This window comes from Oncorhynchus tshawytscha, linkage group LG01 (genome assembly GCF_018296145.1).
Source record: "Oncorhynchus tshawytscha isolate Ot180627B linkage group LG01, Otsh_v2.0, whole genome shotgun sequence".
Taxonomy (NCBI): Eukaryota; Metazoa; Chordata; class Actinopteri; order Salmoniformes; family Salmonidae; genus Oncorhynchus; species Oncorhynchus tshawytscha.
The window spans coordinates 36747641-36771781 of NC_056429.1; the positions used below are offsets into that span (position 1 = coordinate 36747641).

Sequence of the window (24141 nt, forward strand, 5' to 3'; positions counted from 1 at the left end):
ATTTGGCATGGGTCCTCAGACCCTAAAAACAACGATCTGCGTCATCGCTTGGTGTGACAAATGCTTGGCATCCGACCGCAAGGTGCTACAGCCAAGTCACCCGTGATACAAGTCGGTGTTCGACGTCCATCCATGTCTGAGGACGCCGGGAGATGATGTTGAAACCGGCCACTAGGGGCAACAGTGAGCGCTGTTACATGTTGTTTATTGAGGTTTTTGTTTAAAGCCTATCCCAAGTCTTAACCTTGTCTTAACCATTCGGAGTTAATGCCTAAGCTTAACATTAAACACTTTGAAATGTAACGTTTTCAACAACTTCGAAATTTGACAGTTACCTCGTAGCCCTGCACGTCGACTCAGTACTGGTACCCCATGTATATAGCCAAGTTATCGTTACTCATTGTGTATTTATTCCTCATGTTAATATTTTTCTATTATTTATGTTCTTCTCTCTGCAATGTTGGGAAGGGTTCGTTAGTAAGCATTTCACTGTTAGTCTACACCTGTTGTTTACGAAGCATGTGACAAAAATAAATGGATTTTGATTTGATTTGGAAGAGGAGAGGAATCACCTCTCAATCAAACATGATCTGCTCTCTGGAGCAGTTTGTAAAACTGGAAAACCCTTTTTCCCTTTTCCCAGTGCAGTCCCCTTCTCTTATCCCACTCCCTGTCTCCTTTCCCCTCCTACCCCAACATCCTTTCCCCCTCCCTCACCCCTCCTTCCCCCACTCCTTCCATAGGCCCAGGACTACGGGTGGGTGGGGTGGGGGGGGGCTAAGGCAGTAGAAGAGGAGGGGGGTGAGGGAGGAGGGGGGTGAGGCAGGAGGGAAGGGGAGACAGCTCAAGATGCAATGACCCAGGAGGAACGGGCATGCAGTTGGGAGAGCGGTCAGTTGTGAGTGAACGTGTCAATGTCCTCTTATGTTTTACGTGTATGCAGTAGGATTGACTGACTGGTTTAAATGTGTACGATGTGAGTGTGTGTGTGATCCTTTTAATGGAAGGTGATGCCAAAGAACAATGTCCATCCTGAATGGACAATAAAGTTTTATTCTACTGTATTCTATTCTTTACAGCAGAAGGCTTTGTTTTGATCTCTAGTGGAACCACCTCACCTAACCATCAACTCAGCCCTGCTAGCAGGAAAAAACACCACCCCCAGTATCCCAATGGCCTGTACTCCATCAAAGTAAGTAAGCATTTCACGGTAAGGTCTACAGTACACTTGTTGTATTCAGCGCATGTGACAAATCAAGTTTGATTTGATTTGTGTGTGTGTGTGTGCGTGCGTGTGTGTGTCTGCCCACGTGTGAAGACCTATACCTTCCTCTTTGTGACACACACACACACAGATGGGTGTAAGGGCACTTGCCTCTCAGCTGCCCTATCCCTCATTCCTCTGTGACAACTTTGGCAAAGCAGGTCTGTGAATAGTGGTTGGTATGTAGCCTGTATTGTATGTATTATTGTATTAGTGATAGCATGGGCCAAGACAAGGCATTTTCACACTACACCCATACACAAATAAATTAACTTAGCTCAGAAAGCATGATGTATGCTTTAGAAATGAGGGGGGGGGATAGAACAATATATTCAGAACTGAAGGATCCAGACATCCAGAGAAACTTGAGAGCATTAATGTCACTCTAAACTTTATAAATAATGTATCTGTTCTATTTGTTTCTAGGCAGAAATGCAATGTTCATTAGCACTAGTGTTCTAAGAACACTATCTAAATACATTTGAACGATGGCGCCGGAGTAGAGGGCTGCCGTCATTTCGGCTCGAAACCAATCATGCTGTTTTTTGTTTTTTTTCGTGTTGTTTGTAACTTGTTTTGTACATAATGTTGCTGCTATAGTCTCTTATGTCCGAAAACAGCTTCTGGACATCAGAATTGCGATTGCTCACCTCAAACTGGACAAAGAGTTCTTCTTCAATAAGTCGGACGGGAGGGATATACTACTACAGACACCCGACCAAGCCCAGATCCCGTGATTCGCTGGAGAAGGAAACTGAGATTTTGTGGAAAAAGATCAGGGTGCCTTGCGAGGATCAGGCGACGAGTGGCTAATCTGCCCTTGCCTTCCGTCCTGCTAGCAAATGTTCAATCGCTGGAAAATAAATGGGACGATCTGAAAGCACGTATATCCTAGCAACGGGACATTAAAAACTGTAATATCTTATGTTTCACAGAGTCGTGACTGAACGACGACACTAAGAACATGCAGCTGGCAGGTTATGCACTCCATCGGCAGGACAGAACAGCAGCCTCTGGTAAGACACGGGGCGGGGGCCTTTGCTGGGGCATAATATTTAAGGAAGTCTTAAGGTTTTGCTCGCCTGAGGTAGAGTATCTCATAATAAGCTGTAGACCACACTGACTACCAAGAGAGCTTTCATCTGTATTTTTCGTAGCTGTCTGCAAACCACCACAGACCGATGCTGACACTAAAACCGTGCTCATTGAGCTGTATACAGCCAGCAAACAGGAAAATGCTCATCCAGAGGTAGTGCTCTGGGTGGCCGGGGACTTAAATGCAGGGAAACTTAAATCAGTTTTACCTCATTTATATCAGCATGTTAAATGTGCAACCAGAGGGGGAAAAATTCTAGACCACTTTTACTCCACACACAGAGACGCATACAAAGCTATCCCTCGCCCTCCATTTTGCAAATCTGACCTTAAGCTAAAATTTAAACAGGAAGCATCAGTGACTCAGTCTAAAATCAAATCGTACTACACCGGCTCTGACGCTTGTCGGATGTGGCAGGCCTTGCAAACTATTACAGACTACAAAGGGAAGCACAGCCGATAGCTGCCCAGTGACTCGAGCCTACCAGAGCAGCTAAATATATACGCTCGCTTTGAGGCAAGTAACACTGAAACGTGTGAGAGTACCAGCTGTGATCACGCTCTCCGAGGCCGATGTGAGTAAGACCTTCAAACAGGTCAACATTCACAAGGCCGGAGGGTCAGACGGATTACCAGGACGTGTATTCCAAGCATGCGCTGACCAACTGGCAATTGTCTTGACTAACTTTTTCAACTTCTCCCTGTTTGCGTCTGTAATACCAACATGTTTCAAGCAGACCACCGTAGTCCATGTGCCCAAGAACACTAAGGTTACCTGCCTACATGACTACAGACCCGTAGCACTCACATCTGAAGCCCTGAAACGCTTTGAAAGGCTGGTTATGGCTCACATCATCACCATTATCCCAGAAACTCTAGACCCACTCCAATTCGCATACCGCACCAACAGATCCACAGATGACGCGATCTCTATTGCACTCCACACTGCCCTATCACACTTAGACAAAAGGAACAACTGTGTGAGAATGCTATTCATTGACTACAGCTCAGCGTTCAGCACCGTAGTGCCCTCAAAGCTCATCACTAAGCTAAGGACCCTGGGACTAAACACCTCCCTCTGCAACTGGATCCTAGACTTCCTGATTACCTACCCTTACCCGGTGGTAAAGGTAGGTTCTTCACTGTAAGGTCTACCTACACCTAGTCTACCTACCTACACCTGTTGTATTCAGCGCTTGTGACAAATACAATTTGATTTGATTTGATTTGATTTGAGATGCTATCAGAATCCAATCAGAGCACCGTCAAAATACCATTAGAAGAACCGTATCAGAATTCAATCTGAACATAGAGGTCCAAGTGTCAAAAGCAGACCCAGGCTGTGGTTCCTCAATGCAGGAGCTTTACCAAAATGAAACATCAACTAAGAAAAGAGCTAAATGATTCTTTCTCCCTCTCTCTCATCGTTTATTTCTCTCTCTTCCTCTCTTTTACTCCCTCCTTTTGATCTTTCAAGTTTGCTGTAGTGTGGTTCAGAAGAATGTTGTTTAAATTGGGGAAATCATGTCTTCTTTGATGTCACAATGAAAATACGAAATGCCCTGAGGCTGATAGACATATTGCGCATGCACTCGCGCGCACACACACACACACACACACACACACACACACACACACACACACACACACACACACACACACAGTTTTTTATAACTACCCTTGTGGGGAAGCGCAATTCAGTCTCATTCAAAATCCTATTTTCCCTATCCCTAACCCTTCACATAACCTTAACCCTAACCCTAACTTTAACCTGAAAACCTAGCCTTTAGCCTTAATCCTGAACCTAACCCTAAAACTAACCCTTGCTCCTAAACCAAACACAAATTTTAACCTTTACCCAAAACCCCCTACAAATAGCATTTGACCTTGAAAATGTTCCCCGTTGGTCCAATTTTTGTTTGTTTACTATTCCTGTGGGGACTTCTGAGGACTTTGTCCACACACACACACACACACACACACACACACACACACACACACACACACCTAGGCAAGGCAGCACAGTATCAGACAAACATGCATGTTGTCGTGATAGAAACACATCAAATCTTTATTCACACACAATGTTCTCGTGCGGAGGAGAGGAAGGAAAGCCGGCTGATGTCTTTCATAGAGACATAAGGGACTGCAACCTAATCTGTTTTACGGAAACGTGGCCTTCTTCCTCGATTTTATCTCCATCCATCCAAACCACCGGGTTCTCTGTCCATCGTGTAGACAGGAAGAATGAACTACCTGGGGACAATAAAAGCAGAGGGGTATGTTTCATGAGTAATAGCTCATGGTGTGATGGTCGCAACATACAGGAAATCAAGTCCTTTTGTTTTCCTGATCTGGAATACCTCACCATCAAATGCAGACCCCGTTATCTACGAAATAATTTAAGGCTGTTATTGTTACAGCTGTTTACATTCCCCTTCATGCTGATGTAACTGGTGTGAAATGGCTAGCTAGTTAGTGGTGCGCGCGAATAGCGTTTCAAAAAAGTGGAGATGGAGACCTCCATCTATCAGGTTTCAGGTAAGAACCAAATGCAGACTGTGTTGAAGTAACAATGTTTATTACAGCAACAGGGCCAGGACGGCAGGCAGGCTCAGGGTCAGGGGCAGGCAGAGTGGTCAGGAAGGCGGGCTCAGAGTCAGAACAGGCAAGGGTCAAACCAGGAGGGTGAGAAAAAGAGAGCCTGGGAAAACCAGGAGCTGAGAGAAACCGCTGGTTGACTTGACAAACAAGACGAACTAGAAACCGACAAACATAGAACACAAGTATAGGTACTCAGGGGATCATGGGGAAGATGGGCTACACCTGTAGGGGGGAGACAAGCACAAGGTCAGGTGAAAATTATCAGGGTGTGACACCATCGGGGTCTTGAGAGGCAGTTGGGCAGATTTGGTTAGATTTCATTTTTTAACATGAGATAGAAATGAATTTGTCTATGATCTTCAGAGTTTTTGGGAGGAATTGAGATACATTGTCTCGTTAAAGTAAGATATCAACAGTGTTTATGTTGAAATGAAATGATGAAATGATGTGGTCAGTAGAATTGAGAGACAGTGGTGTAGTTTTCTTCGATAGTCGAAATGCCTGGGCGAGGTGCTCAAAAGACAATAAAAATAGCATAGGTGAAATGGGGTCACCTTGCCCGCTACTTCTAATTATTCTGAACGGAACAGAGCAGGTACTGCCTGTTATTACTATGGCTGAGGGATTGGCAAATAGTGTTTTAATTATATTAATGAAATTGGAGCCAAGACCCATAAGTTCCAAAACCGACCCAATATATGACAATTCTAGTCTATCAAAAGCTTTTTCTGCACCGAGAGATATAACTGCCAAATAGGTTTTAGTTTCTGACGAAGAATGTACACTACATGGCCAAATGTATGTGAACATCCCTTCAAATTAGTGCATTTGACTATTTCAGCCACACCCATTGCTGACAGGTATAAAAAAAAATCAAGCACACAGCCATGCAATCTCCATAGACAAACATTGACAGTAGAATGGCCTGAATTGAAGAGATTCGTGACTTTCAGCGTGACACAGTCAAAGGCCAACTTTCAAATCAAATCACATCAAATTTTATTGGTCACATACACAGGGTTAGCAGATGTTATTGCGAGAGAAGGGAAATGTATGTGCTTAAAGTTATGACAGTGCAGCAATATCTAATACACAAATCAAAGTAAAGGAATGGAAAAATAATATATACATACAGTTGATTTGGCAAGTCAGTTAGGACATCTACTTTGTGCAAGGCACAAGTCATTTTTCCAACAATTGTTTACAGACAGATTATTTCACTTATAATTCACTGTATCACAATTCCAGTGGGTCAGAAGTTTAGATACACTAAGTTGACTGTGCCTTTAAACAGCTTGGAAAATTCCAGAAAATTATGCCATGGCTTTAGAAGCTTCTGATAGGCTAATAGACATAATTTGAGTCAATTGGAGGTGTACCTGTGGATGTATTTCAAAGCCTACCTTCAAACTCAGTGCCTCTCTGCTTGACATCATGGAAAAATCAAAAGAAATCAGCCAAGACCTCAGAAAAAATGGTAAACCTCCACAAGTCTGGTTCATCCTTGGGAGCAATTTCCAAACTCCTGAAGGTACCACGTTCATCTGTACAAACAATAGTACGCAAGTATAAACACCATGGGACCACACAGCCGTTATACCGCTCAGGAAGGAGATGCATTCTAATATTATTCTGAAATTTCACATTCTTAAAATAAAGTGGTGATCCTACCTGACCTAAGACAGGGTATATTTACTCTGATTCAAATATATTTAGCTAATGTGTATGTTAACTTCCGACTTCAACTGTAAATATATCGGTGAGCAATGGCAGAGCGGCACAGGCAAGATGCAATAGATGGTATAAAACACAATATAGACATACGAGATGAGTAATGCAAGATATGTAAGCATGATTAAAGTGACTAGTGAACCGAGTGGCCAATAATTTTAAGTCTGTATGTAGGTAGCAGCCTCTCTGTATTACTGATGGCTATTTAACAGTCTGATGGCCTTGAGATAGAAAATATTTTTCAGTCTCTCGGTCCCAGCTTTGATGCACTTGTACTGACCTCGCCTTCTGGATGGTAACGGGGTGAACAGGCAATGGCTCGGGTCTCGATTATATTTTTGGCCTTCCTGTGACATCGGGTGACGTAGATGTCCTGGAGGGCAGGTACAGTAGTTTGCCCCAGGTGATGCCTTGAGCAGACCGCACCACCCTCTGGAAAGCCTTGCGGTTGTGGGCGGTGCAGTTGCCGAACCAGGCAGTGAAGCAGCCCGACAGGCCGACAGGATGTTGAAGAGGTGCTTTCTTCATCACATTGTTTGTGTGGGTGGACTATTTCAGTTTGTCCGTGATGTGTACGCCAAAGAACTTAAAAAGCTTTCCACCTTCTCTACTTCGGTCCATTCAGTGAGGATAGGGGGGGTGCTGTTTCCTGAAGTACACAATCATCTCCTTTTTTTTTTGTTGACTTTGAGTGAGAGGTTGATCCTGGACTAGCCTCTCAAAGCACTTCATGATTACAGTAGTGAGTGCTATTGGGTGATAATCATTTAGTTATCTTTTCCTTCTTGGTTACAGGAACAACGGTGGCCATCTTGAAGCATGTGGGTACAGCAGACTGGGATAGGAAGAGATTGAATATGTCCGTAAACACACCAGCCAGGCTGGTCTGCACATGATCTGAGGACGCCGCTAGGGATGCCGTCTGGGCCGGAAGCCTTGCGAGGGTTAACACGTTGAAATGTGTTACTCACGTCGGCCATGGAGAAGGAGAGCTCACAGTCCTTGGTAGAAGGCCGCGTCGGTGGCGGTGTATTATCCTCAAAGCAGGCAAAGAAGGGTTTAGTTTGATGGAAGCAAGGTGTCCGTGTCCGTGACTTGGCTGGTTTTCCTTTTGCAAATCCTTGATTGTCTGTAGACCCTGCCACATACGTCTTGTGTCTGAGCCATTGAATAGCGACTCCACTCTGTATCTTTACTGTCATTTCGTTCGTTTGAGTGCCTTGCGGAGGGAATAATTACACTGTTTGTATACGGCAATATTCCCAGTCAACTTTCCATGGTTAAATGCGATGGTTAGCTCTTTCAGTTTTGTGAGAATGCCGCCATCTATACGCGGTTTCTGGTTAGGGTAGGTTTTACTAGTCACAGTGTGTACAACATCTCCTATAACTTCCTTATAAACTCACTCACAGAATCAGCGCAAACATTACGTCAACATTATTCTCTGAGGCTACCCGGAACATTTTCCAGTCCGCGTGATCAAAACAATCTTGAAGAGTGGAATCCGATTGGTCAGACCAGCGTTGGATAGTCCTTTGCACGCATACATCCTGTTTGAGTTTCTGCCTATAGGAAGGGAGGAGAAAAATTGAGTCGTGGTCAGATTTGCTGAAAGGTGGGTGGGGGAGGGCCTTGTATTCTTTGCGGAGTTAGAGTAGCAGTGATCCAGTGTTTTACCAGCACGAGTGCTACAGTCAATATGCTTATCAAATGTAGGTAGCCTTGTTCTCAAATTTGCTTTGTTAAAATCCCCAGTTGCAATAAATGCAGCCTCAGGTTATATGGTTTCCAGTTTGCATAAAGTCCAGTGAAGTTCCTTGAGGGCCGTCGTGGTATCGGCTTGAGGGGCGATATACACGGCTGTGACAATAACAGAGGAGAATTCCCTTGGGAGATAATACGGTCGGCATTTGATTGTGAGCAATTCTAGGTCTTGTGAAAAGAAGGACTTGAGTTCCTGTATGTTACAATTACACCATGAGTCGTTAATAATGAAACATACACCCACGCCCTTCTTCTTCTCAGAGATGTTTATTCCTGTCTCTACAATGAACAAATAATCTAGGTGGCTGTACCAACTCCGACAGCACATCCCGAGAGAGCTATGTTTCCGTGAAACAGAGTATGTTACAATCCCTGATGTCTCTCTGGAAATGAACCCTTGCCCCAATTTCATCTACCTTGTTAACTAGAGCCTGGATGTCAGCAAGCAATATACTCGGAATCGGTGGGTGGTGTGTGCGCCTCTGAAGTCTGACCAGAAGACCGCTCTGTCTACCTCTTCTCTGGCGACGTTGTTTTGGGTCAGCCTCTGGAATCAGTTCAAATGCCATGAATGGTTTGGACAAAGGATCTGCTTCGGGAAAGTTATATTCCTTGTCGTAGTGCTGGTAAATTGGCGTTAGTCTGATATCCAATAGTTCTTCCTGGCTGTATGTAATAACACTTAAGATTTTCTGGGCTAACAATGTAAGAAATGACACATAAAAAGACGAAGTACTGCAAGGTTTCCTAAGGACTAGAAGCTAGGCAGCCCTCTCTGTCGGCGTCATCTTGAGTCAGTTCGTCTCATTTCTGACCTGCTAGAGCTGCCCTGGTCAACTGTAAGTGTTGTTATTGTGAAGTAGAAACGTTTCGGAGCAACAATGGCTCAACCCCGAAGTGGTAGGCCACACAAGCTCACATCAGAGAACAGAACCGCAGCGTGCTGAACTACGTAGCCTATAAACATCATCTGTCCTCGGTTGCAACTAACATTACCAAGTTCCAAACTGCCTCTGGCAGCAACGTCAGCACAAGAACTGTTTGTCGGGAGCTCCATGAAATGGGTTTCTATGGCCGAGCAGCCACACAAGCCTAAGATCACCATGCACAATGCCAAGGATCGGCTAGAGTTGTGTAAAGCTCCCCGCCATTGGCCTCTGACATAGTGGAAACACGTTCTCTGGACTGATGAATAACGTTTCTTCATCTGGCAGTCTGATGGACTAATCTGGGTATGGCGAATGCCAGGAGAGCGCTACCTGCCCCAATGCATAGTGCCAACTGTAAAGTTTAGTGCAGGAGAAATAAGTGTCTGGGCTGTTTTTCAGTCTAGGCCCCTTAGTTCCAGTGAATGGAAACCTTAACGCTACAGCATACAATGACGTTCTAGAGGATTCTGTGCTTCCAACTTTGTGGCAACAGTTTGGGGAAGGCATTTTCCTATTTCAACATGACAGTTCCCCCGTGCACAAAGCGAGGTCCATACAGAAATGGTTTGTCGAACTTGACTGGTCTGCACAGAGCCCTGATCTCAACCCCATCAAACACCTTCGGATGAAATGGAATGCCGACTGCAACCAGGCGTAATCGCCCAATATCCATGCCCAACCACATTAATGCTCTTGTGACTGAATGGAAGCAAGTCCCCGCAGCTACCTTCCAACATCTCCACTCTTCCTAGCAGCAAAAGGTGGACCAACTCCATATTAATGATTTTGGAATGAGATGTTTGACGAGCAGGTGTCCACATACTTTTTTAGTGTAAGGTATGTAATAGATGACGGAGGTTATGTGAGGATAATTGTTTTTTTTTAAAACCCGCTTTGGTCCAGATCTACCAATTTGGATAAGTAAGTTTCAAGATTGAGCGACAATTTTTTAAACTAGTTTAATATCTGTGTTTATCAAAGTGAGAGGGCGACAAGCAAAATGAAGTGTTTATGGACATATTCAATCTCTCCCTATCCCATTGTGCTGTCCCCACATGCTTCAAGATGGCCGCCATTGTCCCTGTACCCAAGAAGGCAAAGGTAACTGAACTAAATGACTATCGCCACCTTAGCACTCACTTCTGTCATCATGAAGTGCTTTGAGAGGCTAGTCAAGGATCATATCACCTTTGTAAAAGCAAAATTAGTGCTGTGTTTACATCCCTTCCAAATGAACCTTTGTAAACGGCTCTGTTAATAATTTCAAGTAGCAGTGGTTCCAATAGACATAACCAGGTGATTTGCCTTTATTAATGTTATCCAATGCCCTTTTTAAGTTCATGGAGAGAGATATGGGCTCCCAGCAAGCTGGTTTCCTCAGTTGAGAAGAGGAGTTCTTATATCTTTTTTAAATGACTCAACCTGGCTTGGTGTGGATTTGCAATCAGAGATGTACAATTCTTTATAGAAACAGGAGACTCTTTGGTTGATTCATTTTGGTTCTGATAGTAATTCACCTAATTCAATAGTTGCAATATCCGCTAATTGATCATTACTGAGAAGCTTGTTAACCATTAGACAAGGAGTAGCAGCGCGTGAATAAAATCACTGGGGAAGCCAAGCCAGATTTAAAAAAAAAGCCATATTACAATCTATGTGTCACACCCTGACCATAGTTTGCATTGTATGTTTCTATGTTTTGTTTGGTCAGCGTGTGATCTGAGTGGGCATTCAATGTTGTGTGTCTAGTTTGTCTATTTCTATGTTTGGCCTGATATGGTTCTCAATCAGAGGCAGGTGTTAGTCATTGTCTCTGATTGGGAACCATATTTAGGTAGCCTGTTTTGTGTTGCGTTTTGTGGGTGGTTGTTTCCTGTCTTTGTGTTTGTTGCACCAGATAGGGCTGTTTCGGTTTTTCCACGTTTATTGTTTTGTATTATGTTCATGTTTAGTTTTCTTATTAAAAAACATGAACTTCAACCACATTGCATTTGTTCCGCCTCTCCTTCCCAGGAAGAATCCCGTTACACTATGTGTTGTGATAATTGTGTTGTTTGCTCTATAACCTGTTAGTTCATATGCATTTTGACCATGATATATAGACCTATAAAGGCCGAGACAATAAGAAGACAGTGGCAGAATAAATTCAACCACACCTTTGTTTTATCACAAAACCGGAGAGCAACATCTGTCATGTGAAGTCCACAAAACATGTTGCATGTAACAAACAGTTACATAACCTACAGCATACTCAAGCAAGTTCAAGTTTCTGACATTTTCGGACTACTAAACAACTATTGATTTAGATCCGCAGTTACCGCAAGTCGCATAGAAAAGAGGGGCTGCCTCCACTCTTCCAGCACCAGTCTTCCAACACCATTTCAACATCATCAAATCACCTATGCTTAGTCTAATACACTGATAACTAAAATATACCAAAAATGATTTAGTCCAATCAATGTAAGCTAAATATGATGTGGCTTTCCATGGTTCTGATTTTTTTTTTTTTTGTGTGTGTGTGTGTGTGTGTGTGTGTGTGTGTGTGTGTGTGTGTGTGTGTGTGTGTGTGTGTGTGTGTGTGTGTGTGTGTGTGTGTGTGTGTGTGTGTGTGTGTGTGTGTGTCAAATCAAATCAAATCAAATTTTATTTGTCACATACACATGGTTAGCAGATGTTAATGCGAGTGTAGCGAAATGCTTGTGCTTCTAGTTCCGACAATGCAGTAATAACCAACAAGTAATCTAACTAACAATTCCAAAACTACTGTCTTATACACAGTGTAAGGGGATAAAGAATATGTACATAAGGATATATGAATGAGTGATGGTACAGAGCAGCATAGGCAAGATACAGTAGATGGTATCGAGTACAGTATATACATATGAGATGAGTATGTAAACAAAGTGGCATAGTTAAAGTGGCTAGTGATACATGTATTACATAAGGATGCAGTCGATGATATAGAGTACAGTATATACGTATGCATATGAGATGAATAATGTAGGGTAAGTAACATTATATAAGGTAGCATTGTTTAAAGTGGCTAGTGATATATTTACATCATTTCCCATCAATTCCCATTATTAAAGTGGCTGGAGTTGAGTCAGTGTCAGTGTCAGTGTGTTGGCAGCAGCCACTCAATGTTAGTGGTGGCTGTTTAACAGTCTGATGGCCTTGAGATAGAAGCTGTTTTTCAGTCTCTCGGTCCCAGCTTTGATGCAGCTGTACTGACCTCGCCTTCTGGATGATAGCGGGGTGAACAGGCAGTGGCTCAGGTGGTTGATGTCCTTGATGATCTTTATGGCCTTCCTGTAACATCGGGTGGTGTAGGTGTCCTGGAGGGCAGGTAGTTTGCCCCCGGTGATGCGTTGTGCAGACCTCACTACCCTCTGGAGAGCCTTACGGTTGTGGGCGGAGCAGTTGCCGTACCAGGCAGTGATACAGCCCGCCAGGATGCTCTCGATTGTGCATCTGTAGAAGTTTGTGAGTGCTTTTGGTGACAAGCCGAATTTCTTCAGCCTCCTGAGGAGTGTGTGTGTGTGTGTGTGTGTGTGTGTGTGTGTGTGTGTGTGTGTGTGTGTGTGTGTGTGTGTGTGTGTGTGTGTGTGTGTGTGTGTGTGTGTGTGTGTGTGTGTGTGTGTGTGTGTGTGTGTGTGTGTGTGTGTGTGTGTGTGTGTGTGTGTGTGTGTGTGTGTGTGTTAACGTTAGCCTTCTACATCTAGCTACATATTGAACTTCCATCCTCTCAGGACACGGGCACAATGTATGAAATGTATTATGACTTTTTATGAATCATTTCTATACAACACATACAACATATCACACTAACCAAACGACAACAAACAAAACACCACCTGTAAACACATGACAAGGTTGTTCTCTCTCCTATCCTCTCCTCCTCCTATTTTGACTCACATTTCCATACTTTCCTTTTCTTTGTATATGACAATTTCATCCTGACAAAAAATGTAAACACAAATGTTGTTTATATGGTAGGGCTGCAATGAAATTTCAAGAACAATAAATAAATAGGTAATTCATATTATGAAATGGTAAAGTTAGAGTCATGATTACAATGTCAGCAGTTTCTGATTATGTACATTATTATAAATGTACATATTTTTGATTGATATATCGATTTTGTATCAACAATGTTGTATCAATACCCATGATTAGTATTAATGACATATTATAAAGAAAATCTTCCACCGTTTTCGTTCACTCCAAGACAACTTCAAACTTGGTCATTTTTTTTTCATATTCCTTTAGCTTTCCATTTACATTGGGCAATCATTTATTTAATTTGACAGTGTTCATTGACAGTCTGAGCCATTCTGCAAAAGTGACTGCTCCTCTTTCTAATGCCTTAAAATTACCCTTTTAGCTATGAGAGTTAGTGACCGGGGCATGGAAGCAGTTGGTGTATTTTCTGGGAGGTTCATTCCCAGAAACATAGAGGCTGCATTGAAATAGAGAGAGTATTATTTTCCAATATGTTTCCAATTTAGGATACTTGACCAACATATGAACAAGCCCAGCATCATCTGATATACATCTCCAACATTTGTTATTGGTTATACATTTTGATTGTACATTTTAGAGGGAGTCCAGTAAGTTATATAAATTATACTGAACAAAAATATAAACGCAACATGTAAAATGTTGGAACCATGTTTCATGAGCTGATATAAAATATCCTAAAAATGTTTCATATGCACAAAAGCTTATTTCTCTAAACTGTTGTGCAAAAAGGTGTTTACATCCCTGTTAGTGAGCATTTCTCCATTGCCAAGATATTCCATCCACCTGACAGGTGTGGCATATCAAGAAGCTGATTAAACAGCATGAGAATTAAACAGGTGCACCTTGTGCTGGGGACAATACAAGGCCACTCTAAAATGTGCAGTTTTGTCACACAACACAATGCCACAGATGTCTCAAGTGTTGAGGGAACATGCAATTGGCATGCTGACTTCAGGAATCTCCACCAAAGCTGTTGCCAGAGAATCAAATGTTAATTTCTCTACTGTAAGTTGCCGCCAATGTCGTTTTAGAGAATTTGTCAGTACGTCCAACCGGCCTCACAACCGCAGACCACGTGTAACCACGCCTGTCCAAAACCTCCACATCCGACTTCTTAACCTGCAGGATCATCTGAGACCAAACTTTCTGTTTTGTGGGGAAAAACTCATTCTGATTGGCTGGGCCTGGCTACACAATGGTTGGTTCCCAAGTGGGAACTGGGCCTATGGTGGTTCCCACTGGTTCCCAAGTGGGTGGGCCTATGTCCTCCCAGGCCCACCGATGGCTGGGCCTCTGCCCAGTCATGTGAAATCCATATATTAAGGCCTAATTTATTAATTTCAATTCCCTGATTTCCTTATATCGAACTATAACTCAGTAAAGTCGTTATAAATTGTTGCAGGTTGCGTTTATATTTTTGCTCAGTATCTATTATTCTGAACCGTTTGTGTGTTAGACTCTCTGCACATTTTCAAGCAGTTTTTCCACAATTTTTTCCATTCAATTTCTTGTATATTCATCTTCAAATCTTTACCCCATTTCTCTCTTAAGGGAAGGTGTAGTCCCCTTGTTTTTTCATTTAAGAATGCATACATTCTAGATGCCAGGTGATTTTTGGAATCATTTTTTTGGCCAGTTGAAATCAATGGATGAGTAACTTTCCTAAGTCGGTTTGCTAATAATATTTTAAGTATCTTAAAATCAACAGTAAAGCGATTGGTCTGTAGTTGGAGCATTGAGACAGGTCTTTCCCCCTTTAGGAATGAGTGTGATAATTGCCTCAGCAGTAGTTCCATTCACAATACCATGATCCCAAAATATGTTATAGTTACAAACTTCTTATAAAATGTTGAGGTATATCCATCACTTCCCAGTGCCTTTAATTGTGGTAGCTCTAAAATGCCATCATGGATTTCCTGTTTTGAGATTGGTTCATCAAATTGGAACTCATCGTGCAACTTTAGTAACTTAATGGAATCAAAATAAAACTCAGGTCTTTCTTGGTACCAGAAGTTTTGGGTTTATACAAATGTTGGTAGAAATGAAAGAATGTTAATTTGTTTCAGTTAATAATAAAGTACCATAAGCGCCTGCTCGGCCATGGAAAACCAGTTCATGACGTTCCCGACGTACAGTTCTAGTGCTGAAGTCGCTTACAGAGGCAGTTTGGAACTCAGTATTCAGTGTTGTACCCGAGGACAGACGACCTTTACACGTTACGTGCTTCAGCACTCATCGGGCCCGTTCTGTGAGCTAATGTGGCCTTCCACTTTGGATGAGCCATTGTCGCTACTAGATGTTTCCATTTCACAATAGCAGCACTTACAGTTGACTGGGGCAGCTCTAGCAGGGCAGAAATTTGATGAACTGACTTGTTGGAAATGTGGCACCCTATGACAGTGCCATGTTGAATGCCACTGAGCTCATCAATAAGGCCATTCCACTGCCAATGTTTGTCTATGGAGATTGCATGGCTGTGTGCTCGATATTATACAACTGTCAGCAATGGGTGTTGCTGAAATAGCTGAATCCACTAATTTGAGGATGTGTCCACATACTTTTGTATATATAGTGTATTTCTCCATCCCAATCTATTTAAATTGTATCCATGTCTTGTTGCATTAACTGAATTTCTTGCAACAATCTATGTCACATTTGGTTTCTTTAGGTAATTAATTATTTGTGCCATAGACTTCACATTCCATGAAACTATGTTAAATTTAGAACATTTATTCTGTCAACTGACCATAAATAAAGATGAGTAAACAAATTGCCTGTAGTACCATAGAATGAAGTAAAATATACAAAACATGACAATACATTTGTAATATGTAATGCTGACAAAATGTAATTTAAATAGAGCTTGTGCTAATAATAATTCAAAACAAAAAAAGGAGGAAATAGAGACAACATTTTCACAACATACCAAACACACAATATCCACATATATCCATTGTTCCCTCTCTACTCTCCTCTCCCCTGCCCAATGATCCAATTCCTGAGTAAACAAAACCACTTCTACATCTCCCAAATGTATTTCTATATGAAAATGTATCTTATAGTCTTATTTTAAGTTTTAAACCAGATTAGTTCATCCCCTTTTTATTTGTACTGTATCGTTGATTCTACAAGGCTGTCCCCCAAAAGGGATTTTAAATGGACATTCTGGGAAAAAAGAGATAATAAACAGAGGAAATTACAATGAGACATGTAGGACTATCATTCTTCTCTTGCATGATCCTGTTTTTCAATGTCAGTTTAATTGTGTGGACAAATTCTACAACAACAAAAAAAGGGGATTTACGCATTATTCCTCATAAATAACACAAAGAACTTTACTTTGAGCAGATTAACTTTCAAGATGGGAAAAATACGTACAATAGCAATGAAATTTGACTCCTCTGGACACATGAACATTGTCCACAATGTATGGATTTATGGTTGGATCAGTATCACCTTTATAATCATTGGACAGTACAGAGAATTAAGTAAAACAACATGTCCAAATCCCTATCTCCATCAATGACAAATTTAGGAAAAGGATGATTTTAGCTAGCTAGCCAGCCACCCTCGGACAACAACACAATTAAATGCAACAAGTCAAGTTGTTTCTTTCAATGATGTTCGGTTCTCGATGTGATATGATTGGAGTGAAGTCAAATCCAAACTGGCTTCCTTTGACACTTTTTTGGTGCACCAGGACCATTCACAGTTGTGCTTAATCAGTTTAGCTCAACGCTGATTGGCTATTATATTATACTTTTTTTAATCAATGGAAGCCAAATGCTTGCTGGTTTCAGTTGCATTCAATTCTATGAAGGTAACAATGTCATTCTTTTTTTGACCAGACCGCATCAGATAAACGGCCAACACAAAGGGACAGAGGGGCGCTTTTTTGCTCGCGCTGATGTTTTTTTCCTGTGAGATACATTCAGCCTCATGCAAATTGAAGGAAAATTCTGAAACACAGAGAGATGTGAGATCCATTATTTTGTTTTTATAATTTTTTTTATTGGTCACTTATTTGGAGAAGCCTGGCTTCCCTTGGCATTCATGAAAACACACCACTGTAGATGACTGGGTCGATTACCATGGAAGTAATGGTTGACTGTAACTCGATGTATGGCAAAACTACTCTCTGTCTTATCAATAGATTTTGTTCTGTCTTGACTTCCATTCTGATATTTCAGATGTTTTATTTTATTTTATTTATTAACCTTCATTTAACTAGACAAGTCAGTTAAGAACAAATTCTTATTTACAATGACAGCCTACCCCGGCCAACGCTGGGCCAATTGTGCACTGCCATATGGGACTCCCAATCACGGCTGGTTGTGATACAGCCTGGAATCGAACCAGGGTCTGTAGTGATGCCTCTAGCACTGAGATGCAGTGCCTTAGACTGCTGCACCACTCGGGAGTCCGATAAAATGTGTGTATTTTGTTGTATTGCTAGATATTACAGCACTATTGGAGCTAGAAACATAAGCATTTCACAGTACCTGCGATAACATCTGCAAATCTGTGTACACGACCAATAAACTTGGATTTGATTTGATATTGTGTCTGACTTCTCAGCATGTAGACTACCCAAATTTTTCCCTCACCCTCCCTTTATTCTCTCTCAATTTCTCCTCTCTCTCTCTCTGTGTGTTTCTTTCCCCCTTTCCTCATCTCTTTCTCCATCTCTCAGAGCATTCTGCTGACTAGGAATTATGATCTGTTTCCCATCCCCATGATTAGTAGAATGCAGGACCAGAGCAGAGATCCTCCTCTCTGTGTGACCCCCCTCTCAGTAACAGACTATGACCCTTTGGAACAGTAGTCCAGGTCTAAATAGTGTGTGTCCATGCGTGCATTTATTTTTATTTAACTAGGCAAGTCAGTTAAGAACAAACTCATATTTACAATGACGGCCAAACCCGGACGACGCTGGGCCAATTGCACACCACGCTATGGGACTCCAAATCACAGCCAGATGTACTGCAGCCTGGATTTGAACCAGGTACTGCAGTGATGCCTCTTGCACTGAGATGCAGTGTCTTAGACCGCTGCGCAACTCAGGAGCCCATTTCATTTCTAAACTTTTTAAAATCTCATACACGGCACACATAAACATACACACACACATGGTTGTCTGGCTGCACCATCAATCTGGCCCTCGCTTCCTGCGCTGGTTATCTTGACAGTAAGTACTTCACATTTACAACTCTCTTTGGAGCTGAGGGGCAGGCAGAATAGTTAGCAGCGGCGTTGGGGCACTTAGTGTTATCTGTTGCTAGCCTCCACGCCGCTCCTCAAGGGTGTTTAGAGTGTGTGGAGTGTGTCCTCAACCACGTAAATATTTATCACACAGCTTTCCCAGGAATTTTAATGAGCACTGATGGAGAACAATCATCACGGAAGGAGGGCAGGGCGGGGGAGGGAGTATGAGAGAGAGAGAGAGACTGGTCTCTTTCTTTGCTAATCAAGATGTCACACTCATAGGTTTACTCAATCGACAGGGAGGGAGGGATGGGTGAATGGAAGTGAACAGTGAAAGATGAGTAACTTATCGGTAGAGTGGAAAGGAATGAAGAGCTGTCACTTATCCACACCTGCATACCTGAACTCTCTTTCATTTGCTTTCTCTCTCCCTCTTTCTCTCACTCTCTTTCTCACAGCGTCAAACCCTTGCTTACACCTGGGCCAAAATGCTAATTAACTATTTCACAACTGAACTTTCTCACACAACCAACTACTATACATCCTCAAACAAACACACAAAACACTTCCTTTCAACTTATGGTCTGGTCATCTGAGTCTAACCTTGGGAGCTGAGACCGTGGGTTCCAGATATTCTCTCTCTCTCACACACACACACACACATGCACACACACACACACATAAATACACACACACACACACACAAATATACACACACAAACTCACTCCAGACTCTCAGAGTCCAAACTCTCACAGAGTTCTCTACTGCTCTGTCTCTCTGTTGGATGTCTCTGTATCCATCCTCATGTCCACAGTCATACAAATACCAGAGCTACTGTTACAGACCTCTCCAAGCCAGATCAAAGCCTCAGAGCCTGTCCCCTGTGTATGTGTCTTCTCTGAGGATGTTTGATGTTCCTCTACAACGGGTCTGTAACCCAGACCTCTTTTGCCAGCTCTCAGAGAGACTGGGTCTGGGTGTGTATGTGAGAAATACAACTTCCCAGTGTATGTAGCCCATGAACCCATGTGTACTTCACCTCGGGACTATAGTGAGTGTGTAGCCACTGCTGTGAATCAGCCAGGGATTTATTAACAGGCCTTTCAGTGACACTGGAATGCCTTAGCTTTACATGCTAACTCAGAGTGCTTTAATCACCTGTGGCCTATATCGACCGCGATCACGTTCAGAGAGTGGTTTACACCTTTAATAGTAGAGAAGATGATGGTGAGGAGGGTGAAGAGGAGGAGGAGTGGGATAAAGGTGTCGACGACGATGATGGTGACCATGGTGATGACAATGATATTGATGATGGTTCGGCAACTGTTTGTGGCAATGAGGTTATTTCGCACGTAGTGCGATTGTTTTCTTTGAATGCTTCATTTAGTTATTGTTAAACAAAAAATAGGAGGATCCCTCTGCTGCAGGAGACATAAGAAAGCCTGATTAAACTTCTCAAAAACCAAACCTAAACAAGCATAAATCCTGGGAAAATGTTATTTCGATCAATTAAACTAAATCTGATCTCTTTGGCAATACAGATCAGTGCTGTCGTTACTGACGACCAAATTAAACATTCAATGAAAAGAACACCCTCTCTACAATCAAACGTGGGGAGGTTTGATTACGTTGTGGGGTTGCTTTGCTGCCTATGGTACTGGGGGCCTTGATCAGGTGTTTTGGAGTCCAATGTTGAACCCAGTGTCCAAAGACTAGGTCTCCATTGAAGGTGGTGTGTCTTCCAGCTGAGCAATGACCCAAAACACACATCAAAAACAACAAGGAATGGTTAAAAAAAAAAAGACTGTTCTGGAGTGATGCAGCGAAGAGTCCAGATCTGAATAACATGCCAAATCTATGGCGAGAGATGAAAACAGAAGTTGGTGGAGGGCACACCTCAAACAGAAGAATTTGAGCAGTTTGCTACTGAAAAGTGTGTCAAACGTCCAGTAGAAAGGGACAGCAAGGGTGCCAATCATTTTGTCCATGCCATTTGTCTTCATTTTCTAAATGAATATTGTAGATTTAAGTTGACATTTATTTAAGTTTACAAAAATCGAATTGGTTCTGCAAGGTTAGAAATCCAATAACAAGGTGTGGTGACCAAGTATTTCTTTATTTTATTGACTTTTTTAAAGAAAACGGGAATTACTTAAGAAAAGTGCAAAGGTGCCAATATATTTGCCCTGAACTGTACCTTTATCACATTCATTTTAAAGTTCTTACAAATGTACTATTTACTCAAATCCCACTATGTCTTCAGAGAGCAGTCTAAACATAGCACATAACCTAGAACGCATTTCTGTTATTATCACTGTTGCATATTTCCAGACATGTGCACTATTTTAAACAGGATGTACCACAAACCTGGGTTCTGTTCCAAATCGGATCCATATGAAGATTATATTGTTCCCCATCTGTTAGTAGTTCTTGTTATTATTCGGTACATGTATGCTCTGTCTGTTAGGGGTAAGCTGGCTCGGCCGCACAGAACGCTCTTGTTTTAAATCTCTGAGAAGGTAGAGTTTTTCTGCAGGCGTGTAAGTGTGTTTATAATTGTGTAATAGACATATGACCCCTCATCTGTGATTTCCGCTAGTTAGAAAATGTCTAGAGATGCTGAGCAATGCAGGAGCACTGAATCCAAAGTTTGTGTTCTCAATGTGGACTTCAGTGTTTGATTTGAAAGCTCATTATCAGTGTAAAGATACTGTATCAAAGGTCTAACAAAAATATGAACTTCTCTTCTCACTGACCAATCATAGAGATGCAGGAACAGAAGTGTACAGAATCTCAGGCAGATGTGTCAGAATCTCAGGCAGATGTGGATTATCATGGTTGTCATGCTGAGGTAGGGCATGATGATGCAGTATTAATACTAGCCCTCAGCAACGCCACCTCTGGCCACATCATGACACTGCATGGGATATTATAGTGAGCATAGAGCTCCTAGAAAATTATTAAGTATTTTAATTCCTAATTCTATGATAGTGAGTCAGTCCCTGGAGTGGCTGGGATTCCATATAAGGAGGTTTTTCCCCTATTTATCCCTCCTTCCCTTCACAATGTTTATATTCATCATTATTTTGCCCAGATCTCAACATGGCTGTAGGATATTTTGAATAATGCCATTTCACTTCAATATGTCTCATCTGAGAATGTAGTATCTCACCTATTATTTTAATTCATAAAGGTTTGTTCTAGACATATGTTTGTTTGTGCTTTATAACAGATAGCAGGCTGGTTATAAAATGTTTTAGGAGGTTTCAAGTGCTTTTTAAAGTTTGAAATCAATTGGGGTGGACTCACCTTGAAACCCTTCGTTATTCGTGATAAATACAGCTGATATTAATTTCACGTTCAAAATGTTCTCCTTTTAAAATAGAACATAATTAATGTTATTATAGAGTCACTCCATTAAAAACTTATATAATTCATATAATTATGTAACGTTATATAATTATGATACTTAAATGATAAATTATGTTCATTGCTGTAATAATAAGTCTATAAATGTGGCTGTTTATAGCACTGGAACCCAACTGAATGTGATTAATGTAGTGTAACTCTCTAGGACTGCAAATGGACTTTGTGAACTGACTACTAAAAGAGGACAATAGCTTTCATCAGATGTCTGATGTGAAGACTAATATCACTGAAAAAGGTTATACAAATAAAAAATTCAATAACTAACTAAACATTTTATGAATCAACTGCAACAAAGTTTGTGTGTGCACGTGTGATACGAGTGTGTGCATTTGCATGTGTGTTTGAGACTGTTAGACATGATGATTGAGGGCTGTGGAGCAGCTCAGAGATGTGGGTCCCTGGTCTATAAAAGGCTGAAGTATGCGTGTCCCTGAGTAGGACCAGGCTAGTCTAAGGCTGATGTAGCGTTCCTCTGTAATAAGATCACCCAGAAACAGACATTTTCAAGCGTTTTATTGTCAGAAAAAAAAGACTGCTCTGCCTTTATAAGTTCACTTCTCTATTTAGCCATGGACATGAGCATATTGGGACTGACACATACTCTCTTTCTATAAATATGTAACCACATAATCAACTGTAAATCTAAATCTTAACAATAAGTGTGAGAATTTAACTGGGTTGTTCAAGAAACTTGTGTACGATTCAAAGATACACATAGATTTTTAGGATAACAACTAATTAAGCAAGATGGCACCAACAGACAGGGTATCCTGGCTTCCAGTCCTTAACAAACTGTGCAGTATTTTGTTTTTTATGTATTATTTCTTACATTGCTAGCCCAAAAAATGTTAAGTGTCATTACATTCAGCCGGGAAGAACTATTCGATATCAGAGTGATGTCAACTTACCAGCACTACGACCAAGAAAACAACTTTCCCGAAGCGGATCCTTTGTTCGATCCACCCAGGGTATTCAAACTGATTCCAGAGGCTGACACAAAACAACTTTGCAGCAGAAGACTTAGACAGAGCGGCCTTCTGGTCAGACTTCGAAGGCACGCACAACACCCACCACTTCCGAGTATATTACTCGCTAATGTCCAGTCTCTAGTTAACAAGGTAGACGGAAATAGAGCAAGAGTTGCTTTCCAGAGAGACATCTGGGATTGTAACATACTCTGTTTCACGGAAACATGGCTCTCAGGGGACATGCTGTCGGAGTTGGTACAGCCACCGGGATTCTTTGTGTGTCGTGCCAACAGGAATAAACATCTCTCAGGGAAGAAGAAGAATGATTAATGACTCATGGTGAAATTGTAACAACATACAGGAAATCAAGTCCTTCTTTTCACCTGACCTAGAATTGCTCACAATGAAATGACAACCTTATTATCTCCCAGGAGAATTCTCGTCGGTTATTGTCACAGCCGTGTATATCCCCCCTCAAGCCGATACCACGACAGCCCTCAAGGAACTCCACTGTACTCTATGCAAACTGGAAACCATAAACCCTGAGGCTGCATTTATTGCAGCTGGGGATTTTTAACAAAGCAAATTTGAGAACAAGGCTACCTAAATTCTATCAGCATATTTATAGTAGTACCCAGGCTGGTAAAACACTGGATGACTGCTACTCTAACTTCCGTGATGCATACAATGCCCTCCCCCGCCCTCCGTCCGGCAAATCTGACCACGACTCCATTTTGCTTCTCCCCTCCTATAGGCAGAAACTGAAACAGGATGTACCCCTGACAAGGACTATTCAACGCTGGTAACACCAATCGGAATCCATGCTTCAAGATTGTTTTGATCACGCGGACTGGGACATGTTTCGGTTAACCTCAGAGAATAATATAGATTTATTTGCTGATTTGGCAAGTGAGTTTATAAGGAAGTGCATAGGAGACGTTGTACCCACTGTGACTATTAAAACCTACCCTAACCAGAAACCATGGATAGATGGTGGCATTCGCTCAAAACTGAAAGCACGATCTAGCACATTTAACCATGGAAAGATTACCAGGAATATGGCCGAATACAAACAGTGTAGTTATTCCCTCGGCAAGGCAATCAAACAAGCGAAATTTCAGTATAAGG

General features: G+C 41.8%; 1 long non-coding RNA gene across 1 annotated transcript in view; it reads left to right on the forward strand.

Annotated features, from left to right (window-relative positions):
• The first annotated feature begins 1042 nt into the window (after positions 1–1042).
• Positions 1043–24141, forward strand: part of LOC112248202 — a 29616-nt gene continuing 6517 nt past the window's right edge. Inside the window, exon 1 of the long non-coding RNA XR_002953204.2 lies at positions 1043–1192. This is a non-coding gene — a long non-coding RNA (uncharacterized LOC112248202). The remainder of the gene's footprint in view (positions 1193–24141) is intronic.